Source organism: Heterocephalus glaber, unplaced genomic scaffold (genome assembly GCF_053883595.1).
Source record: "Heterocephalus glaber isolate CG9 unplaced genomic scaffold, H.glaber_assembly_v1.0 deba00001124, whole genome shotgun sequence".
Classification (NCBI taxonomy): domain Eukaryota; kingdom Metazoa; phylum Chordata; class Mammalia; order Rodentia; family Bathyergidae; genus Heterocephalus; species Heterocephalus glaber.
Window position 1 is genome coordinate 1210794 of NW_028258197.1, and position 13444 is coordinate 1224237.

Below are 13444 nucleotides of genomic sequence, written 5' to 3' on the forward strand. Positions count from 1 at the left end.
CAGTGTTCCACCTCCTGTCTTGCAAGCACAAGGTCCCAAGTTTGATCCCTAGTACCAAAAAAAAGAGAATAATCTCATAGCTCATAAAGCAAAATGACAGATGACTAACACCAGAAAAAAAGGCACAGGGGCCTAGGACATAGCTCAGTGGTGCTGTGCCTGCCTGCCAAGTACTAGGTCCTGAGTTCGATTGTTGGTACCAAAAAAAAAAGGAACAAGCATGGAAAGGCATGCAAGAGGACATATCTGACTCATAAGAATCCTGTACTGTGAATATAGAAGGGAGAAAAACATTAAGAAATGAAGATGAAATACAAACTATCTACAAGGGAGTAAGAATCAGACATTAGACTCTTTAAAAGCAGATGCTAGAATAGAACAAGATATTTAAGTTTATGAAAAAGATTTTGAACTTAAGAGTTCTATACTCAAATTATCAATAAGGTATAAGAGCAAAGTAATTTGTCATACATGAAAGAAAATTACCTCTTATATATGGTTTTGTTTGTTTTTTGTTTTTTGCAGTCCTGGGGATCAAACACAGGACTCTGTGCATCCGAGGCAGGTGCGGCACCACTGAGCTAAATCCCTGGCCATCATACACAGTTTTAATAAAATTATTTGTGGATATATGTGCTACAGAAAAATGAAGTTAAAATCTAACAAAGGAAGATAAAAGAATGGTGGTGATTCTACTGAAAATAAATCTCAAGATAATACCCATGAAACATGTCAAGAAAGGGATCAAACTTGGCATAGAGGCACACAGCTATATCCTAGCACTTTGGGAAGCTGAGGCAGGAGGAACACAAGTTTGTGTCCAGCCTGGGCCTGGATTCAATTTGCTGGGGGCGGGGGCGGGGGAATCAGTAAAAATTATAACATGCAGTTGGTGGGTTGAGGAAAATGAAATGACTTTACAAAACATATGAAATGAGTGTCAAAGACAAAAACATCTCAGGGAGAGGGTAGGAATTAGCTTTATTTATTTAGTATTTTGTGTATCCAACACAGGGTCTCACACAAGCTAAGCAAATACTATACTCTACCACTGAACCCCAGACCCCAGCCATGGCCTGTTTCTCCTCCCAAGAAGAAAACAGAAAGGTAAGCAAAAATCAACAAAAGTTAAAAACTGAACAGAAAATGAAAGTCTGAATTTGAACACAAGTGTGGTATAATTTTGAGCAACTGAACAATGAATGCAAGAAAGAAAAATCCACTGGACCTTTAACGGCAAGGAAGTTTTAAGATGGAACTTTGGTAAAGCATTCTACTTGGCAGTTTAGTGAACAATGCTTACAAAATTATAATTACTTACAAAAAAGACAAAATTTAAAAACCAAAATTATACTTACTATTAGTTTTTAAGTTTTATATGGGAACTACAGAAAAAGCCTGATAAATTTAATTGTGGTAACAGAACAAGAAGTGGAATGTCTACAGATCTGATAATGTGAAAGTAAAGGTTTTGGCTGGGCAAGGTAGCACAAGCCTAAAATCCCACCACTCTGAAGGCTGAGGCAGGAGGATTGCCATAATTCAAGGCTAACTTGGGCTACATAGTGAGTTTAGGCCAGCCTAAACTACATAAGGGAACCTATCTCAAACAAACAAACAAACAAAAAAAACCCTAAAGATTTGCCTTGACACATAAGGGAGATAGAAGATGAAAAGACACAGGAATGGCTGAGAAAGGTATCCTCCCTGTCTTTCCAAAAAGACCACTGCTTTTCACTGTTAGCCTCTCATGTTATTATTTTTAAAATTTCACACAGGTATTTTCTTTGATATAATTTTGTTAATTAATAAAGAAGACATTCATCCGAGATGGTTTAGAGTAGATCTACCTAATGACAAAAGATACAAATGTTGAAGGAATTTCCTAGTTTATTCCTACAAATTAACTTTTTTCTTTTGAGGTAGGGTCTCACTATGGAGTTCAGGTTGGCCTTGAACTCACTATGTAGTCCAGGCTGGATTCAAACTCACGGCAATCTTCCTGTGTACAGGTGTATACCACCATAAACTTTTGTTATGACATTAAAATCATCTGCTTCTCAGATGCTACAGCATACACCTGTAATCCCAGCCTGGGCAATTGAGATCCTGTCTCAAAATTTTAAAAAGGGATCCGGGTATGGTGGTTCACGTCTATAATCCCAGCACTCAGAAGACTGAGGCAGGAGGAAGGCTGAGGCAGGAGGAGGAAGGCTGAGGCAGGAGGGTCACTGAGTTTGAGGCCAGCTTGGGCTACATAGTGAGTTCAAGGCCAGCCTGAATTACACAGAGGCCAGTGGCACTGAGCCTGCCTCGCAAGCAAGCACAAGGTCCTGAGTTCGATCCCTAGTACCAAAAAAAAAAATTTCAAAAAGGGCTGAGGATGTAGTTTAATGGTAGAGAGCTTACCTAGCATGCATGAGACCCTGGGTTCAATCTACAGTACCACAGGAAAAATAATCACTGATGCCTTCAAATTTTCCTAAAAATATAAATTCAAAATAAAAGGAGAAGACAGATGGATGATATAACATTCAGAACTATATCCACTTTTATTGAATATATATTTTATTGAAGAATACTTCAAGTGGGCATGGTGATGCATGCCTAATCCCAGTACTCTGGGAGGCTGAGGCAAGAGAACATCAAGTTGATCCCAGCCTGGTCAATATAGGACATAGTAAAACCCTTTCTCAAATAAAAAAACAATAAAACAACAGGATTATCTCAGTGTGAAGGCTCTGGGTTCAATCCCCAATATCTCAGCAAAAAAGAAAAAAATAACACTATAATACATTATCAAAGCAATATTGATAAGGAAATGTAAAAAATATTTATTTATTATTTGTGTACTGGGAATCAAACTCAGGGCCTTGCTCATGGTAAACAAGTACTCTACCAGTGAGCTACATACCCATCCCAGAAATAGTTTTGGTATTTAGCAGACAGAATCAATTATTGTATAAGTACCACACACTAACTGATTGCGCCATTGGAGCTCCTGAATCAATTATTTATTTAAAAGATTCTACTGCTTGCTACCTGAGGCAATGACTGACATTCTGCAGAAAAAAAAAGAAAGGCATTAATCTTAACTAGCACAACTAAATCATACACACTTTCCATATACTGTCTCTAAGTATCAGCACAAGGATGTGATATTTATTTACATTAAGAGCATTGATAGAATAACTATCATCTTACATTAAGAGATGTGTACACTAAGACTTGAAAAGGGTTAGGGCTGGGGATTTAGCTCAGTGGTTTTGCCGCCTGCTGCACAAGGGCAAGGACCTGAGTTCCATCCCTGGTACCAAAAAAATACACACACAAAAAGGGTGTGCCACCTCTAGCTAATCTGAAAAACCCAGAGTGCACGCTGGGGACAGGACTTGATAACCATGAAGAGCTTGTTATCCTTAAATGTGAGCAGCTCTTGGCAGGGCCCTGGTTCCTGGTCTTTATACAAAAAAGGTAGAAAACATATGACACATTCCTGGAAAGTAAGGAGCTTGCAAGCTAGTTGTAGAAGCAAGACACATAAATAGCAGGACAGGAAAATGCACACATAGAAATGAGTGATAGGAAACCTTACAGAGTTCAGTAAAGGGAAAGATTATTATGAGCCGCAGTACATGTAAAATGTCAAATGGAACATACAGAAACTGGGAATTTCAAGTCAGAAATAGTACAAACTACTGATATTTGGTACGTGCTTTAACTTGCTCAAAGGTATCTCTCTGAGCTTCTACAATAGTGCCTGCCATAGAGTAGACACTCAATAATACTGAATAAATGACCTAATGTACAGAGGTGTGTTGACATATACTCTCCACTTAATGTGAGGGCAATTACTGAAGCAGTACTCTACGTATATAAGGACAACAAACAACCCTTCAGTGCATGCTACAGTAATGGATTCTATTCAGCAAGCCAGAGGAAGAGACTGTAGATTTTGAACAGAAAGAGGACAAACACACAACAGTAGGCTAAGACGGGGTCTCTCAACTTTTATTGTGCATGAGATCATTTAAGGATCTTGTTAAGATGCAGATTTTTGATTCAGAAGATCTAGAATGCGGCCTGGTCATAACACTCTCCTCGGTACCAATGCTGCAGATATGTGAACATTAACGTTTGGGAAGTCTTGGGGCTGGGGATTTAGCTCAGTGGTTCTGTGCCTGCCTCGCAAGCCCAAAGGCCTGAGTTCAAGCCCCGGTAGCAAAAAAAAAAAATTTTTTTTTGAGAAGTCTTATTCCAAGAAATATTCTAAGGAATGTTCCTCTGCAAAGGAATGGGGAAGGAGACAGATAAAAGAATGCCAGTTAGAAAACAATTATCCTAGACTACATTTGTGCTAAGAACCTGTGGTGTTGGGACCATTAAGAAATAGATGTATTGGAGAGAAGGAAGAATAAAATAAATACAGTATAGAGTAGTGAGAAAGAACACTACAAGTCATCTAGCCCATCTTCCACCCTTTGGAGAATATCTTCTACAAATGTATGGATATATAGTTTTTTAACCCCTGCTTGAAATCTTTCTGTGCCAGACACTTACTACCTTATCAGATAGCCCATCCTACCTGTGGACAACTAACTGATGATTCCAAATTTTTTGCATTCTAGTGATCGGAGAAAGAACAGTGTATCAATAGCAGAAAGAGGAAAGCAAACAACTGAAGTAGCTTTGGTGGAAAGATGAGCAAAAGTTTTAAATCACACAGAGGTTGGGGCGGGAATTTAGCTCAGTGGTTTCACTGCCTGCTGTGCAAGCTCAAGGACCTGAGTTCGATCCCCGGTACAAAAAAAAAAAAAAAATCATACAGAGCTTGAAAAGTATATATTCCAGAAGGAAATAGCATTCAGTTAGAGAATTCAGTTACGAGAAATTACAGAGTGTGTGGCCTTGGATTTCAGCAGCTAAAGCTCTAAGAGTGACTGTTCTCTCTTCCCCAACTCATTTAACTCACATACATACCATTCTTTAAGTGCTTGATTAACTCTTCCTCTAGTATAGCAATTCCACAAAGGCAGGGAATGAATGTAGTTCATTGTTGCATACTCAGGGGCTACTGTGCCCCAGGGATATTAAATTAACAGTAAAAATAATGCAAGTAGCCAACATTTATGGCAAACTTATTATGTATGTTCCTCAAACTGTGCTAATCACAGAAAGCAGCTCATAATAAGTACTATCATCCTCCTTTTTCAGAGACTGAACTTGGGACCTTGTGCTTGCCAGGCAGGCGGCGGCACCACTGAGTTAAATCCCTACCCCCCCCCCCCTTTTTGAGACTAGGTCTCACTAGTTCAGGCTGGCCTTCAACTCAATATGTAGTCCAAGCTGGCCTCGGACATGTGGTGATTCTCCTGCCTCAGCCTCCCAAATGTTGGGACTGCAGGCACATCCCACCATACCCAGCATCATCCTCCATTTTACAGTTCAGGAAAGTAAAGCTTAGGGAAGTTACATGCTCAAAGTCATGCAAAGAAGTCGTAAAGACTGATTAAGTCTTTTTCAAAGTAAGATTTCTTGAATGATTTAGAGAGTGTTCCAAAATGACAAGAGAAGTTTTAAACCTGGGTGTAGAAAAATGACTGAGAAGATACTACCTTGATTAGCGAATGTGGCTGACCAGGTGTCAAACAGTACAGAAAGAATTAATTTATTTGGCTTAAATTTTTTCCATTCTATTTTCGTCACTTGTTCTTTAAACTTCCTCCACGTTTGGAGTCACAACTGCAAATACTGAATTTGAGCCAAAATACCTCTAAGAAACCTGGCTACCATAAGAGGAACAGATATGACCAGTTCAGCACTGTTAACTAATTGATGAACAGGCTCATGGCCTGAGGCAGCTAGTGAAATTTGTTTTTGCCATCAGGGACCAGGAACAGTCTTGGGCCAGGTGTGGAGCACACCCATAATCCCAACACTTGAGTTCGGGAGGTCAGCTTGTGCTACATAGTGAGTTTAAGACCAGCTTAACCAACTCAGTGAGACCCTGTCTCAAAAAGTAAAAATTTAAAAAATGTTTAAAAGCCCGGGTGTGGTGATGGATATCTGTAATCACAGCACATGGGAGGGGGAGGCAGGAGTATCACCATGAGTTCGAGGCCAGCCTGAGCTACACAGTGAGTTCAAGACCAGCCTGAACTACATAGCAAGACCCTGTCTAAAAAAAAAAAGTCTTTTCGTGTCTCTCGAAAGTATGAATCAGCCCATGTAGAACCATCTACATACTGGAACGTAGTTCTACTTCAGCGGATAATACAATAAGAGGACCAATTCCACTGGGTTTTCTTGAGGGTGGCAGGTAAAGTATGTATGAATCTTAGCAAAAGTCTGAGCAGAGAGGTTAGTTCTCCATTTCCTGAAATCTATAAACATTTTAATTTAACCACTCTTCTTTCCTCCTGTTCACTCTCCAGATTCTCCGGTCCCACAACTACAAGACAATTAAAAGCTCTCCGTTTTGGCTGATTCAAGGAGTCACCTAGATCTTGCGTCCTTATGGGGGCTTGGCCTGCTGCCTGTCCAGCCTCAGATGAGATTGTGGAGAGGGGGGAAGACCAACACTGGGATGCCGCGACTTTGCTGGGCAGGACAAAATGACACCTGGCCCTAGGTTTTCTACCTGGGGTCAGGGGTCGGGAAGGAAGGCGGGAGCTCCCCTCTCTCGCCTGTCAGCTCAGCTCCCGCATCTCCCGGCCAGGCCCAAGCCTATTCTGCCCCTACCGAGGCCCCTCACTGAGGGAACCCAGGATGCGGGTTATATATGGGGCCTGTGGAGGGCGAGGGCGAGGGGTGAGGGCCGCTCTGACGAAGGCCTGCCACTCAGGAGATGGCCTCGGCGTCCGGGCAGGAAGGACTACTCTGGGAAGCTCACCAGGCGGACCCGCCACCCGGTACCTGGTCCAGCAGTCGGCGCGTAGCTCCGACCCGGTCTCGGCTCCGCCTCCTCAGTTTAGTGGTCGCGCAGCAGTCAGGCCGGTTGCTGGGCGGGAAGTACGCAACGTGCCATGCGCAGTTCAAGGACGGGAGGAGGTGTAGAGCACCGCCCCGCCCCGCCAGGGCCCACCAGGAGTGGGTGAGGAAGCTCCGCCCCGATATTGGCGGTGCCAACCTCGCTCGTTTTCCCGGAGGCGGTGTGCCCAAATTTCTGCACCCAGAGTCCCTCCTCTCATCCGTTTCTATGCAGCTCACACTTGGGTGCATTCTGTCTCGGAGAGGGTCCGTTTCCACAAGTGTATTGGAAGCAGATCTAGCTTGTTTACAACCCTGCAGGATCCTAAGAGGGCTCCTCAGAGCCTCCAGCCAAGTAGAAGCAAGAAGGAAAAGTCGGGTGATTGTAGGGCTGAAAGGTATAGGGGAAAGCAAGGTATAGAGAAAGCAAACCACCTCTGACTGCTGACTTGGCTACTTTAAAGAAACAAAATTTTTAAGTCATTTAATGTGGTAGAGCTTAAATGGAAACATTTAAACTCTGGCACTTTCTTTAGAAATCCCACATGCCTCACTTTGGCCTGTCTAGCACCACTGCAGTGCCAGGGGTTTAGCTCAATGGTGCCGCTGCCTACCTTGCAAGAGCAAGGTTCCGAATTCGATCCTCAGTACCAAAAAGAAAAAAGGCAATCTAGCACCACTGCAAAGATAGAAACTCACCCTTTTTGTGTCCCCAAGATTCCTTATCTGTAAAATGGGGGTAATAGCTGAACTAGTGAGAAGTATCATTTCTCTCCCTTCTGCATCCTTTTGTCCCTAAATCTTTCCTCACAACTGAGTTGCCCGGTTTGCAGAACCTATGATTGCAGAACCTAGGTTTGCCTTGATGGGGAAACTGCCCAAGCCAAAGGATGACAGGCCCAAGAAATAAAGCAATTACTATGACGGAGCAAGACTCCTTTTGTGAGACTAGGGTTTTGGGGATTTGTTTTGTAGTTCTGCCTGCCCCATCATATTGGGGAGTGAGCCCCAGGGCCTTCTCACTGAGCTACATCCTCAGGTGTGTCTGATTTGTATGGTTTTGGATTTGTTTAGACAAGAGTCTCACTACGTCTCTTAATTACCCAGGCTGGGCTCTAACTCAGTACTCTTGCCTAACCCTCCCAGAGTCTTGAGATTATAGGTGCAAGCCATGATACCCAACTGAGATTAGGTTTTTTAGTTATTCCATTCACTGTGGGGTGAGGGGCCCCCAAATGGATATATACTATCAAGTAATGAATTATCTTTTCCAAGCCCTGACCCTTGACACAGATTTATTGTAGTCTTAACTTCCAAAATGGGGAAGAAGGGCAGCTACATCAGAACAGGGACAGATGGAAATACACCACTGAAACTGGATTCTGCCATACTCAAGTACTTGAAGGTCTCCTTTGATTTTACACACACCCCTTTGTTATTATCTTTAATCTTATCTTCTCTTTAATTTTCCAAAGCACTGTCCTCACATTGTCTCATTTTCAAAATAAGATGCCTCTCCTAGTAGCAAACTTGGTAAATTCACAAAGCAAGATAGTAGCAGAAAAAGAGGTAAAATTCCTTGGAGTTCACGTGACCTCTGTAATTAAAAATGCTGTATTAGAGAAGACAGTGCTTGAAATGTCAAACTTCTTGGAGCAGTTACAATGGGGAATACTTTCCATCTGTTTAAATAACTAGTAGCAATGATACATTTTTTTTTTTTCCTTTCATTTGTAGTACTGGGGATGGAACCCTGGGCCTTGGCATGCTAGGCAAGTACTCTACCACTGAGCATCACCAGCACTTTAACCATTTTTTAAAAAGATAGTTTCTGGGCTGAGAATTTAACTCAGTGGCACTGTGCCTGCCTCACAAGTACAAGGTCCTGAGTTCGATTCCTGGTACAAAAAATTTTTTTATTAAATTCCCTACGCTGGCCTACCTCAAGCTTGCAGCCCTGCCTGTCTTCTGAGTAACTGGGACTATAGGTTTGTACCGCTACACCCAGATGGCTATGGCATGTTCTAGCAAAATGTTAAATTTCTAAATCAGTGAAGGAGACTAAAAGATTTTACTGAGCGGATGACTATTCACAAAGTTACTCTGAGAATCTTTTGGGCTAGACTGCTACTACGGTTTCAAAGTTCAAATTTATATTAGCTTTAGTTTTCCTTACAACAGGATCTCTCACATACCAATCCAAGTAACAGAACAGTGTAAGAAAAGGTCAACTTTCAAAATTTTCAGAGTATGTCTTTTCCTGCTTTGCTCTTGATTTGTTATGTGCCTGGGATGTCATGCAAGCTCCCTAATGTTTCTCACTGACTTGTAAGGGTTAGAGTCTTCATGGTTTCGAGAGCTTTCTAAAACTGGCCTAAAGCCTGGAGGAATGGAGATGGATGGAGTGAAGATCTTGGCTGTTTGTTTTTAATCGAGTATTCAGTTTAAACTAAGTACACCAGCCTCTTTTTTTTTTTTTTTTTTTTTTTGGTACCACTGAGCTAAGTCCCTAGCCCACACCAGCCTCTTCTGAAAAATAAAGTTATAGGAATACTCAAGCTAAACAGGGAAATATGTTTGATGTGTAGAACAGGTTGAATAGAATTAATCTGTACAGCATTTTATATCTCAAAGCGTATTACACATCTAATGTGAACTTTCAAACACCTAATTTATAAAAGGGAGAGAATTATGTCTACTTATAGATGAGGAAATAGACTTGTTAAAACAGTAAGACAGGACTAGGGTGCAGCTCAGTGGTAGAATCTTTGCCTAACATGCATGAGATCCTGGGGATTGAACCTAAAATCTGAATACTGAGCCCTGCCCCAGCCCCTAAATTTTGAGACAGGATTTTGCTAAGTCACTAAGTTGCCCCTGGAAGGCTCAAACTTGGTGATCCTCCTGCCTCAGCCTCCCATAGTTCTGGGATTATAGAGGTGTGCCACATCTGGCTCCCAGCACCTCACAAAAGAAACAACAAGCATTGGACTTCTGCCTTCAAATCCAGGTGTTTCTTTTTTTGACTGAGGGGAGGGTGAGCCCAGGCTGGCCTGGAATTTGAATCAATCCTCCTGGCTCAGCTTCCTGAGTGTTGAGATTATAGGTGTGTACCACCACACCTAGTTGCAGTGCTTTTTCCTGAAACAGAAAATTGGCTTCAATTCTAGCTTTCCTACAACCTTGCTAAGTGACATAGCTATAGGAAAGAAAAATATGCAGAAGAAATTATGTATTTAAATGTCAAATGTAATTTTTTTTTTTGTACCAGGGATCAAATTCAGGATCTTGTGCTTTTGGGACAGGTGGTGGAACCACTGAACTAAATCCCCAGCCCCCCAAATGTAATTTTTTTAAAAAGCAGTTGAGTTTTCCCTCAACCAAAATTGATAAAACAACTCAGGAAGATGTAGTATCTAATTATCAAGTAACTGCCACAAAACAGATTTTTTTTTCAGTATTAGAGACTGAACTGAGAGCCTTTGTACTGATCTACCTCCTCACGTCCCAGCTCTTTTTTTGTTACTTATTTTTTTCCAGTACCAGGGATCAAACTCAGGACCTTGTGTTTGTGAGGCAGGTGAGGTGCCACTGAGCTAAATGCCCGGGCCCTTTTTGCTCTTGAGACAGTCTTGCTAAGGTACTAAATTGTCCAGGCTAGGCTAGGCTAGGCTTGAACTTATGATCCTCCTGCCTCAGGTTCCCAAAGTCCTGGGATACAGGTATGTGCCACCCTGCCCAACTGAAAAGGAATACTTAAAAGGACTGGGTGGGGTGGGTGCTATGGTGCATGCCTCTAATTCCAGCTACCTGGGAAGCTGAGGCAGGAGTCCAGTCTTTGCAACTTAAGAGACCCTATGTCTGTGTCACTCATACCCTGGGGTGACTTTTAAATACATTTTAAAAGCCAGGCATGGTGGTACATGCCCATAATCTCAGCATTTGGGAGGCTAAGGCAGGAGGACTGTGGTGAGTTCGAGGCCAGCCTGGCTACATAGTGAGTTCAGGACCAGCCTGAACTTCAAAAAAAAAACCCCAACTGCATCAAAAAAACCCAACCAACCAACCAAATACATTTTATTTGGGGTTTTTTTTTGGTACAGGGATCCAACTCGGGACCTTGCAATTGCAAGGCAGGCGGTGGAATCACTGAGCTAAATCTCCATCCCCCAAATACATCTTAAAAGTTAGTTTTGTTTTTTTGGTACCGGGGATTGAACTCGAAAAGTTAAGTTTTTCTTAGCTCAGTGGTTCTGCCGCCTGCCTCACAAGCGCAAGGTCCCGAGTTCAATCCCCGGTACCAAAAAAAAAAAAAGTTAGTTTTTGAATAAACCCATTAGGTGAATTTAGAGAGTTATTTTTAAAAGATGAAGGTAGCAATAAAATATCCAATAAATATTAAAATATCCATTTAAAAATGGTATAGTTGTAGCTGGTTCATGATGGTGAATGCCTATAGTCCCAGTTACTGGGCAGGCTGAGGTGAGAGGATCCATTGGGCCCACAAATTTGAGATCAGTCTAGATAACATAGGGAGACCCTCTTCTCAGGAAATAAAATAATAAATAAAGGGGTACAGTAGCATAGAAGCAAGTGTCTCCTACTGGAAAAATATTAGCTTTCTTCTGAAAGCAATACTACCTCTCACTTCAGGTAGATGAGGAGATAGCATTCAGCTTGTACAAACACTACAGAGTTTAATGAAATCTTTTGCTGATCACTAAACATCAGAAATTGCGAAAATATTTTTTACTCTTCTGCAAAATTTTTCTCCCTTGTATGTAATTTGTATCATTCAAAATGGAGGCAGGAACAGTGAGGAAAAAGAATCTGTGAGAATGAAATGCAGTATTCCACCCCTCCTCACCAGATCAAATTAATCCTGTACAAACCTCTGAATAATGTTCACACTGCCAATTTCTATTGGATGGAAGGTATGAGAATATCCATGTTTTTCTTTGGTCTAAATTTCGTCAAAAGAAAGGAGTTCCACAGCTGGTGCTTGAGGGTGTCAGATTTCCTATTGCTAAAGAAACAATCATAAATGATTTCCCTCTTCCTCAAAAAATACTCTGACAATTTTTGCAGATAAAGTTAAGGAATTCTGAGCAAGGCATGTGGCACATGCCTGTATTCTGGGCACTATGGGAAGCTGAGGCAGGAGGATCACAAGCTACAGCCCAGCCTTAGCAACTTTGTGAGATCCTGTCTCAAAATTTAAAAGGATGGAGATGAAGCTCAGTGCCAAGGCTCTGGGTTTATGCCCCAGTACAGGGGGAGGGAGGTGTAGAGAAAGCGACAGACACACCTATAATCCCAGCACTCAGGAGACTCGAGGGATTGCCACAAGTTTGAGGTCAGCCTGAACTACACAGCAAGACCTTATCTCAAAAAACAGGGCTGGGGACACACACACACATACACACAAACTCTGAAAGGATCTGCTTGGTTTCCATTGGGAGAAAGAAAAGAATAAAACAATATACCGCTTGAAGAATAGTCTTAAATGATACCATACCTTTGTAGAGTGCTTTAGAATTTGCAAACAATTTTACACATATTACCTGTTAGTTTTGAACTACCTGTGAAGTATGTAAGGAAAACAATAACTACTTTCACTTTGTAGAATGAATGCAATGACTCAAAAAAGTTAATGACTTGCCCAAAGTAAAAACACTGGTTTTATCAAAACTGAAAGGCAGGTCTGTCTTATGGTCCAGGGCTTACTTTGGCACTGCTGAGTGCTCAGGCAATGAAGATGAGATTGCAGGATTTAGTAGTGATTTTTCTAGTATGTGACAGTGAACAGCCTCCTCTTTTTGTCCTTTTCACTCACTGGAAAGACAATGGTATCTAAAACTAAGAGGAGGGCCAGTTTGGATTGTAAATGTCCCCAAAAGACCATGAAGGTGTTGAAGGTTTGGTTACCAGCCTGTGGTGCTTTTGGGAGGGGTTTAGGCGTAGTGGAGTCAGATCACTGGGGGAATGCCCTTTAAGGGGATATTGGCAGCCCTTCCTCACTTTCTTTTTGCTTCTTGGCCATCACGAGGTGAGCAGCTTTGCTCCATCACATGCTCCCCACTGTGATGTCTGCCTTGCCACAGGTCCAAAACAATGGGGCAAAGAAACCATGAAGAAAACTATTGAAATTTTGAGCTAAAACAAATCTTTCCTCCTTTAAGTTAATTATCTCAGGTATTTTGTCACAGTAACAGAAAGCTGACTAGCATAGGATCAGTACGCAGGAGCCCATTAATAATATGTAACAGAATATAACATATACTAAGAATATAAAACACTCTAAAGTAGTGATGGTAACAACAGAGAGAATATTCAAAATAAACTCTTTTAAGGAAGAGTTTCAGTGCTGACTTTTAATGATCAAAACCTTCCTATGGAAGTATACTCTTGTTAGGGCAACTCTAGAAAAGTCAAGGCGGCACTCAGATTTTGTCAATCAGTTTAATATATGTCC

General features: G+C 41.6%; 1 protein-coding gene across 26 annotated transcripts in view; it reads right to left on the reverse strand.

Annotated features, from left to right (window-relative positions):
- The window catches only part of Strada (STE20 related adaptor alpha), a 38236-nt gene extending 31178 nt beyond the window's left edge, over positions 1–7058 (reverse strand). For 6 of the 26 annotated variants that reach the window (XM_087210179.1, XM_087210181.1, XM_087210173.1 and 3 more), the window contains exon 1: positions 6916–7052. The gene's annotated coding sequence lies outside the window, so the exon portion shown is untranslated. Of the gene's footprint in view, positions 1–6892 lie in introns of all 26 variants that reach the window. The other 20 variants (XM_021247504.2, XM_021247501.2, XM_087210177.1 and 17 more) reach the window with 10 other exon arrangements.
- Between the last annotated feature and the right edge of the window lie 6386 nt (positions 7059–13444).